Source organism: Fukomys damarensis, unplaced genomic scaffold (genome assembly GCF_012274545.1).
Source record: "Fukomys damarensis isolate Sample0158 unplaced genomic scaffold, DMR_v1.0_HiC HiC_scaffold_16, whole genome shotgun sequence".
Lineage (NCBI taxonomy): Eukaryota > Metazoa > Chordata > Mammalia > Rodentia > Bathyergidae > Fukomys > Fukomys damarensis.
Window position 1 is genome coordinate 82,190,916 of NW_022900928.1, and position 8,684 is coordinate 82,199,599.

An 8,684-nucleotide genomic window follows, 5' to 3' on the forward strand; every position below is an offset into this window, starting at 1 on the left:
ATATATATATATGTGTGTGTGTGAATGCAAGAAGTGACAGGCAGTTCATATGTGCTTTGTGTTTTCAGGGTTACAAAATCAGTTTTCCTTTTATTTTACAACATTCTTTCCATACCACTGGCTTTCTATTCTCAGGTGAAAACTATTTCATGGCAACTCTGCAGCCAACTGTGCTCCTTCCCACCTTTCATACCTGATTTACAGTCCCTGTTGATTCCCTGATCTATTCCTGGTCCTCCTGTGCATGGCTGTCCTTCTGAGTCATAGCAAAGGGCAGCAAGGGCTGTCTAAACCCCTGGGAAAATCCATTTGTTGGCCCAGCATGGGTAGGCAGAGGGGTAATGGAAGAGGTTCTATTTTTTCAAGCCACTGCAAATTCCAGTGTGGTGTAGACAGGCCCGTGTGGGTAGACAGGCTGTCATGAGGACCTGGAAGAGTGGGCTGCCACAGATGTGCATTGGCAGCAACTGAGAGCTCCAGAGGGACTACCAAGCCAAGACCAAAGGGAATCATATCTCAGAGGCTCTGAGAACTCCAGTGAGAACCAGGGCCAGGCCAGCTGCACAGGGACCTCTGACCCTAGTCAGCCCAGAGTCAAGACCTTGTGTGTACCCATTCCATCTTTGTGTTTTAATTAAAATTAAAAAAAAATTTTTTTGTACAAGTTGCAGTATATAATGATAACATTTGTAGGTACATAATATACCTTAATTCTTTTTATTTCCCTTCCCCCTGATCCTCATATCCGTACATGTTGACAGCCTGTGTGGCTATGAAGTCACTCAAAAAAGTTGGGAGCTACCTATTCAGGTGTTTCTGCCCTACTTCACCTTGCTTTCTCTTATCTGCAGCTCACCAAGGAGTAAGCAGTACAAATCCCATGGATTGGGTTGGAATGAGGTAGAGGTCTGGTACCATTCTGCATTTTCCTGAGGGCTTTACTACAGGGAGGATGGGAATATTGCAAGGGGACTGACAAGGCCGCAGAAGGCCATATTTGAGAAACTTATCTCTGAGAGGCTGGAGGACTTGGTTACTGCTTTTAGTTAGGAAATCAGCTGGGGTCTTTTAGTTCTAAGACTACTGGCATAGCTGAATTTGCTCTACCAAGTATTCCATTATACATTATACCATGCAGCAGGAGTCACCTGTTGGCTAATTTGGTCAGCGAGATCCCTGGTGTAGTCTCAACAGATAAAGTCCATTTTGGCCTTAGCTAGAATTTGAGAACTGCCCCAAGTTTTTCTGGTAAATCTCTGCCTAGCAAGGGAAAAGGACACTGTGGGACAATTGAAAACTCATGGTTAAACATTTGGCCATCGCAGTGACATGCCAGAAGAAGAGTAAAGAATTTCTTATTAGGGGTCCAATAAAGCCCAGTTATGGCTATAGACCTACAGGCAGGTTTCCCAAGAAGGAAGTCAAAATTGAGTGAGCTACCCCTGTTTCAGTAAGCAGTTCAAATGGTTCACCCATGACAATTCAGATTACCCAGGGCTCCTCAGAAGTGTTGGCAATGTCTGTGTAAGGAGTGTTGCAGGTAGTTGGAGCAGGAAATGAGAGTTCTGGCTGGCCCACCCCTCTCTGGGAGCAGGGACAGACTTCCAGTGCCATGAGACAGACACATCAGCTGCTTCACATTCAGAGCAAGGGCCAGGCAGAGGCTTGGTGTAGACTCATGCCCAATGCTTGGTCTTCTGGCACTTGAGACTTTTCCTCAGTTGTCCCTGGGTTTTTCCTTTAGATAACCTGGCTAAGTTTAAAGCATTGCCAATTGTGATAGCTATAATCTTAGCCTTTTTTATGGTCCTTCCTCTGGGTCTCGATAGGTGAACACAGAAAAGGCCACGTCCAGCATTTGGGCCTTAGGTGTTTGTCAGCTCACTTGAAGATTTTGTAATTTGTGCCAAATATCTGGAGACTGACAAATGAAATGATGTCCCACCAGTGCATTTTCCTTCCTAGAGATCGATCTACATTACTATATTTATGAGAGATTTCTTCTAATTGTTACAGAAGACAGCTGGATTTTCCTCTGTGCCCTGTGTGGCCCCATACACTTTATCATAGGTAACAAATTTCTTAATGGACCTCTTCATCCTCATGGTAAGAGCAGCTATCATGTTAGACATCAGTTTTAGTTCTACACTAGTATTACAGTCCCAGTTTGGTTCTGTTGATAGTAGAATAACCTCTCCAGGGTGGTTTCCTTCACTTTTAAAAGCATATTGCTAATTTCCGTGGTTCCTAGCCTCTTGTAGGATTCTTCATCTTTCATCTGGAGTTCAACGAGTAGCCAAGCATTGAACATTTTGCCATGCTAGGTCAAAAGTGAGGATCTAAGTTTGAAACCCGTCTGCAAACTTACTAGGGTCCTCTGACAGCTGGCCTAGTAATTCTTTGCACTGCTGGACATCTGCAACTGAGAAAGGAGGCAGAATTCAAATATTCCCTTCCATGCTATCATGAGGAGGTAGTAAGCTTTCAGTGGAATCCTGTCTTTCTATTCATTCCACATATCATGGTTTCTTGTGAGAAGTCCACTTCTTTTGTGTAGTATTTTTTCTTGAGGGCCAGTATTTTATAGGAAGATCTCACTACTTGGGAAGGACCCTTCTAAAAGTAATTAATTTGTCTTACTGACCAGCACTTGCAGCATTGTTCAGGTCAGCTTCCTTTCTTCTGTCGGGTTGCCTGTCCAGAGAAATGTTACCTATGTATATGATCCATTAGGATACAAGAAAGTGAGCCTTTGGAGACAGGGTGTCCTGAGAGAGAAGGCAGGGGGCATGGAGAGAAATGGTCTTGCTGGAACCTGTTGGACCAGATTCTACCAGGGTTATGGGTTATATCTTGCTTCTGTGTTTTTTCTCTCTCGGTTTTTTTTTTTGTCGTTGTTGTTGTTGTTTGTTTGTTTGTTTGTTTGTTTTTTGTTTTTGGTACTGGGATCACATTCGAGTCCTTGTGCTTGCAAAGCAGGCGACAGCACCACTGAGCTAAATCCCCGGCCCACATTTTCCATTTTTTAATTTTTTGTTTTCTGGTAGCTTTATTGCTAGTATTGAGGAAATGACTACTTTAGAGATGTCTTCTAAGCATAGCTGGCTTTTGGCTTTTGAGTCTGTACCAAGTTTCCGGCTGTTCAAGTTTCTAGGGAAGAAAGGTTGCTGTCTGTTTTGCCTAGCACCCAGTTCTTTAGTACAGGATTACAGTATTTATAATTGCCAGATGCTCTAAGTATCAGCATGAAAGCAAGATCAACTAATCACAACCACTCTATCACCTTGGCTAAAGTAGTATAATCAGTAATAACATTAGTGTCAAGGACAGACTAGAAAATGACAAACTGTGATAACTATTAGCTTGCCACCTTTAACCATAGGTACAAGATTTATAGTTATATAACAAGATCTAAGACAAATCAGATAATTATATACTGTAAATATTCACTCTTTAGAGCAATTTTATCTATGGGAAGAAAATTTAAAAGGGATAAGAGGAAAAGCTAGAGAAATAAGAGAAAGAGATTAGAAGCAAGGCTAAAAGAGAAAGATTATTCTAGCCTTGGGAAATTGGTGAAGAAGACAGGAGGGGAAGAAAGAAGGAAAAAACAAAAATAACAAAACAAAACTAAAAACAATGTTCACACACACAAATAAAAAAATGCCTCCAAATGAACAACAACAAAACAAAATCAATCAAACCGAACAAAAACAAAGAAAAACATTTTTCTGTTATTTGAAGCCTCTGGTTATCTTCTGGGGTCTACAGTTTTATGGTAGTGTCTAACTCAGCGCAACTTTGCTTCCACTGGTAGACAAGGCATTCAGAGTCCAAATCCACGCTGGCTAATCTCAGCAAACCCGTAGCAGACTTAATGTAGGGTGTTGATTTTGCTACTTTCAAATCCACAGAAGTTTGGGCTTGGTCTGTGGTTGTGGCGTTGAGGCCTCACTCATTCAGCCTACAACATTCTGGGTGTCTCTTTCTGGCATGACCACAACTTCCTGGTCCTGGGTGTCTCCCTCAGCTGTCCCTCACCCAATCATGGTGGATTTACCACTGGGAGCCCTGAGATGAAGGCAACCCACAGCTTCTCTCGAGTCCCAGGTTCGTTTGGCCCCTCCCTAAAGTGGCATCTGACCAAGCACAGCAGGCTCTTGGACTGGAGTCCTCACCAGCTGCTGTAGCACACAGCATCCACTCTTCGATCCACTACCGTGCTTCTCCCTGGAACCCTCTGGTATCTCCCACCCTCACTGTCTCTGTAGATTCAATCCTCTTCTCTTGTGCCATAAGCTGAGAGCCAGGGAGAAAGTGCAGACTGCACCCTCCTTTTTCTGCATTTATATCTGTCTCTTCACTTTCTCTGTGGGCTCCTTTTTCCCTTCAATTCCTTCCTGGGTACTGGAGATTCACCTCCCTCCTTTTCTTCCCCAAGTTGTTATTTTCCAGTGTCTGGCTTCCAAATCTTAGAGAGGTTAACAGACCTTTAAAACTGTTTTCTTTTTGTTACTGTTGAGGCTCTTTGGAAAAATGTACATGGTCTAGATTCTTTGCTCAAAGACATGTCTGCCATCTTTTTATTGATCGTGTGATTATGACCTCAAACTGCGTGTGCTTAGGAATGTGACTTCCTCTACACACATGAGGCTTCCAAGTGTGACTGAGTGAGTGAGTGTGTGTGTGTGTGTGTGTGTGTGTGTGTGTGTGTGTGTGGTTTCCCTGATAAAAGCCTCTGGTTTACTTTGTTCTGGGAAAGCCCTTCAAATTAACTCCAGGGCTTTCTTCACTTGTGGCAAGTAGCAAACTCTTCTCTGCTGATTGTGCTTGTCTCCTTTGCATTGCACAAAAGACAAGCTCATTGTAGTTTCTCCCAAATAGAGCGAGGGGAGAAGAAATTATATAAACTACTTCACTTTATATGTTTTCTGGAAGTCAGGACTGAGTCCTGTAAGAAGGCCTCTGTCTAAAGGTTGGTAGATAGTTAAGCCTAAGCTTAATGAAAATACCTTAAATTACCTTTATTAAACATAGGCTGCCCAGGCTGGCCTTAAACTGGACTTGAGAAACCCTCCTACCTCAGACTCCTAAGTAGCTGGGACTATAGGCAGCCACCGTGCCTGACTCTAGGGAAATTTTAGTCTGGATAAAATTGTTTTCTGAGCTGGGTATGGCAATGTACATCTGTAATCCCCACCTACTCATGAGGCTGGGGCAGAAGGATTGGAAGTTCAAGGCTAACCTGAGGAATTTAGTGAGACTCTGTTTCAAAACAAGGGGAACCTGCGGATGCAGCCTAGTAGTCGAGTGTTGGCTAGCATGGGCAATGCCCTGAATTTGGTCCCTAGTACCACAAAACAGAACCCCAAAACATTATTTTCTGAAACATGTATTAAGAAGGGAAAGATGTATTTTCTGGAAAGAATTAAAGACATCATAGTACAGAAATACATGCATACCCATGTTTACAGCACCACAATTCATAACAGCTAACTAAATCCTGGAAGTAGTCTATCAGTCCACTGACAGATGAATGGATAATGAAAATGTGGTATTTACACACAAAGGAATACTACTCTGCCATAAAGATAAACTTGAGTCATTTGTAGGAAAATGAATGCACTTTGAGACCATAATGTTAAGTGGCATAAATCAGATACACAAACTTAAATATCACATGGTTTCTCATGATTAGAAATAGAACAAATTATAAGTAAAGAGCAACATAAATAAAAGATAGTACAAAGTGGAGCAATCTTGCTCATATGGGAAGGGGATCAAGAGATGGAAGGAGGGAAAGAGAAGGAGGTGATGGAAAAAAGGAAGTGGAATGTGTTCTGTACATGTTAAAATTCCACACAAGGCATGTGAACATTATGTACTACACAAATTGTGCAATTGTTGATTATTGTTATCTGTAGTAGCTAAAATGAAATTAAAAGATATTGTAGTGGCAACTTTGATTCTAGACCAACTCAGCTTTAGCTCAGAGAGCTTCAGAATTATAAATTCTAATTAATCTATTATAATTAAAGTTGTAGATGATAAGTAAAACAAGAAAATTAAGATGTATGTTTTGGTGAGGAAAGTTATAAGGAAAGCTCACAAATGTGCATTCTGTTTGCTAATAAAAAGTAATTTTCACCTGGGTGTGGTTGGGCACATCTGTAAATCCCAGCACTCTTAGGAGGCTGAGGCAGGAGGATCAAAAGTTCTAGCACAGCCTGGGCCACTCTGATTTAGCAAGACCCTGTCTCAAATTAAACATTAGAAAAAGAAAAAGGACCAGGGATAAAGTTCTGTGTAAAGGACTTACATTCAATCTCTAGGACAAAAAAAAAAAAGTAATTTTATTTAGTTTGTAGGTTGTTTCAGAAAGAGTGAATGAAACTGGAATTTGAGCTCTATATAACTGATCATATCAAGTTATGTATAACTTACCTAATAAAACAATGCTATGCCATTGAATTGGAGAAACAAAGTTGGCATTTACACGGTCATAAATTTAACATTAGGCATGGACTCATGGGGAACCTGGACAGCTGCCTGGTCCTTCTGGAGTCCTTGACAATCCCATTATTAAATCTACCATCCACAACTCATGGAAGAGATAAAAATATCCAAGTTATGAAAAAAATATTGTAGTGACTGTTCTAAAGTTGCTCAAATGGTTTATGACCTGTGTTTGGCTTGTGAAACCATTCTCCTAGGAAAACAATTAAAATTTCAGATACGTTTGTGCTACTTGTCAGGCTATTTGAATATTTATGGAGGGATTTCATTTCATTGCCATTTTTAGTGGTTGTTCTCTGATGGTATGGATGCTTTGGCCTGCAGGAAGGCTGATGCTATAAGAGAGTAAAATGTTATTTAGCATGTCTTCTCTAATGGGGCATTCCTAGAGAAACCTCCCCGGGGTAGAAGTACTTGTTTCACTGGACAAGTTGTAAAACATTAAATAAAGTATATAATAGCATTAAGCAAAGCTAAGTAAATCCTTGACTGTGGTCAGAGTCGCTCTCACTGGAAGTACAGATCGACTCCTTAGTAAATAATGATGGGAGGCCTGTGTGGCTAATAACATAACCTCAGCATCTTCCACTTTCCCTCACTCCGACCTGACCAGATGCTGCAGGACTTTAATGCAGCATGTCAAAATGTATCTTCATCAGATCAAAGTTTTCCATGAGCCACAAAATGAGGACAATCAAATCCTTCATGATCTAGAGATGGGGTCTTCTGGAAACAATGTCAGAGAAAGATTTCCCTTGAGCCCTGTTAGAACAGACAAATCATAATCTAACCACCACATTGCAACATATCTTCAGGGCCTCAAACCCTGGATCCATCTCTCTCCACTCAAAATGCCCCCTGGCCAAACTCTTGCAACTTTATACACATTTTTAGCTGAAGATAAAGCTGACCAGAGAAAGTGCTTCATAGGAGCAGAATGCACCCTAGATATGGACAGATTTCCCAACATCATGAATTAAAACTTCTGTGCTATCAGGAAACTCTAACATCTCTTAATTTTTCCTTGCTTTTGCCTACCACTTTGCTTCACAGGATAATGCGGTCATTGTAATTTCAGTCAGTTCCTTCTTCAGTTAACTTGGTGGGGCCCTGGATTTATCATGCCATATACAGTTCTTTACACTACTGCAGGGTTGCTTCAACCCACCCACTGGGCAACTTTAGCAACATCCCTACATAATGGTTACTCAAATTGTACAGTGGTGAAATTTCTAAATCCATTTGGCCTTATCATAAGATATAAGAATGAGGACCAATGAATCTATTACAAGACAGGTTGCAGCTAAAGCCCCAAACAGTTATAAACTGACTTATGTGACAGTACTATGGCATTTCCAAACCCCGTAATCACTTATTTGCTGACCTCTCATGGTCGGCTGTATGTGTGGATAACTTCAGTCTTTTTTTCTTTTCTTTTTTTTATAACCGGTTCTTAATGCATCAAAGATGAAAGACCAATGTGGGCTAGGAATTTACTTTTTAATTAATCAATTTTTTTTGTGCTGTTGCGGATTGAAATACAGGTCTTTCACATGCTACCACTGAACCATACGCACTGTACTACTGGGCTAGGATTTTTAGTGATATCTTTGTTGTTTCACAGTCAAGCACAGAACATTTGTTTACTTCTCTTAACCCACCTCATAGATTAAAGAGAACATGGCTGGGAGTATTAGCTCTTTGGGATGATCATTGTTGGGCCTTTTTTTTGCCCCTGTTGTTTGGAGTAAATATAAGTGAGACAGTGATTAGATGCTTATCCCAAATAATCACAAGCTGTATAGCAGACTGTCCTGCAAAAGCTTTGGTTAAGAAATGCACTCAAACAAATCCTCTTGCTAAAGTTGTTCTAGATAACAGAGTCACTAAAAATCACCCGCTGGTTGAACAGGAATGATTTGGTTTGGGTGCCCACAGTGCTTGTTGCACATGGAAGAAAATGTGTCAGGTGTTAGACAGACACTGTTACAAGGAATCTAGGAACAGGCTGCTTGGTTGAAACCAGCAGAGTCTCTTTAACTTGTTCTTCCTTTAGACTGACTCTAGCTGGTTTGGTTCATGGTGACCCCAGCTAAAGAGTATATGCCAAACTCTTGGTATTATTTTTTTTTACTAGTCATAACAGTAATCTCCCCGGTGTGCATTAT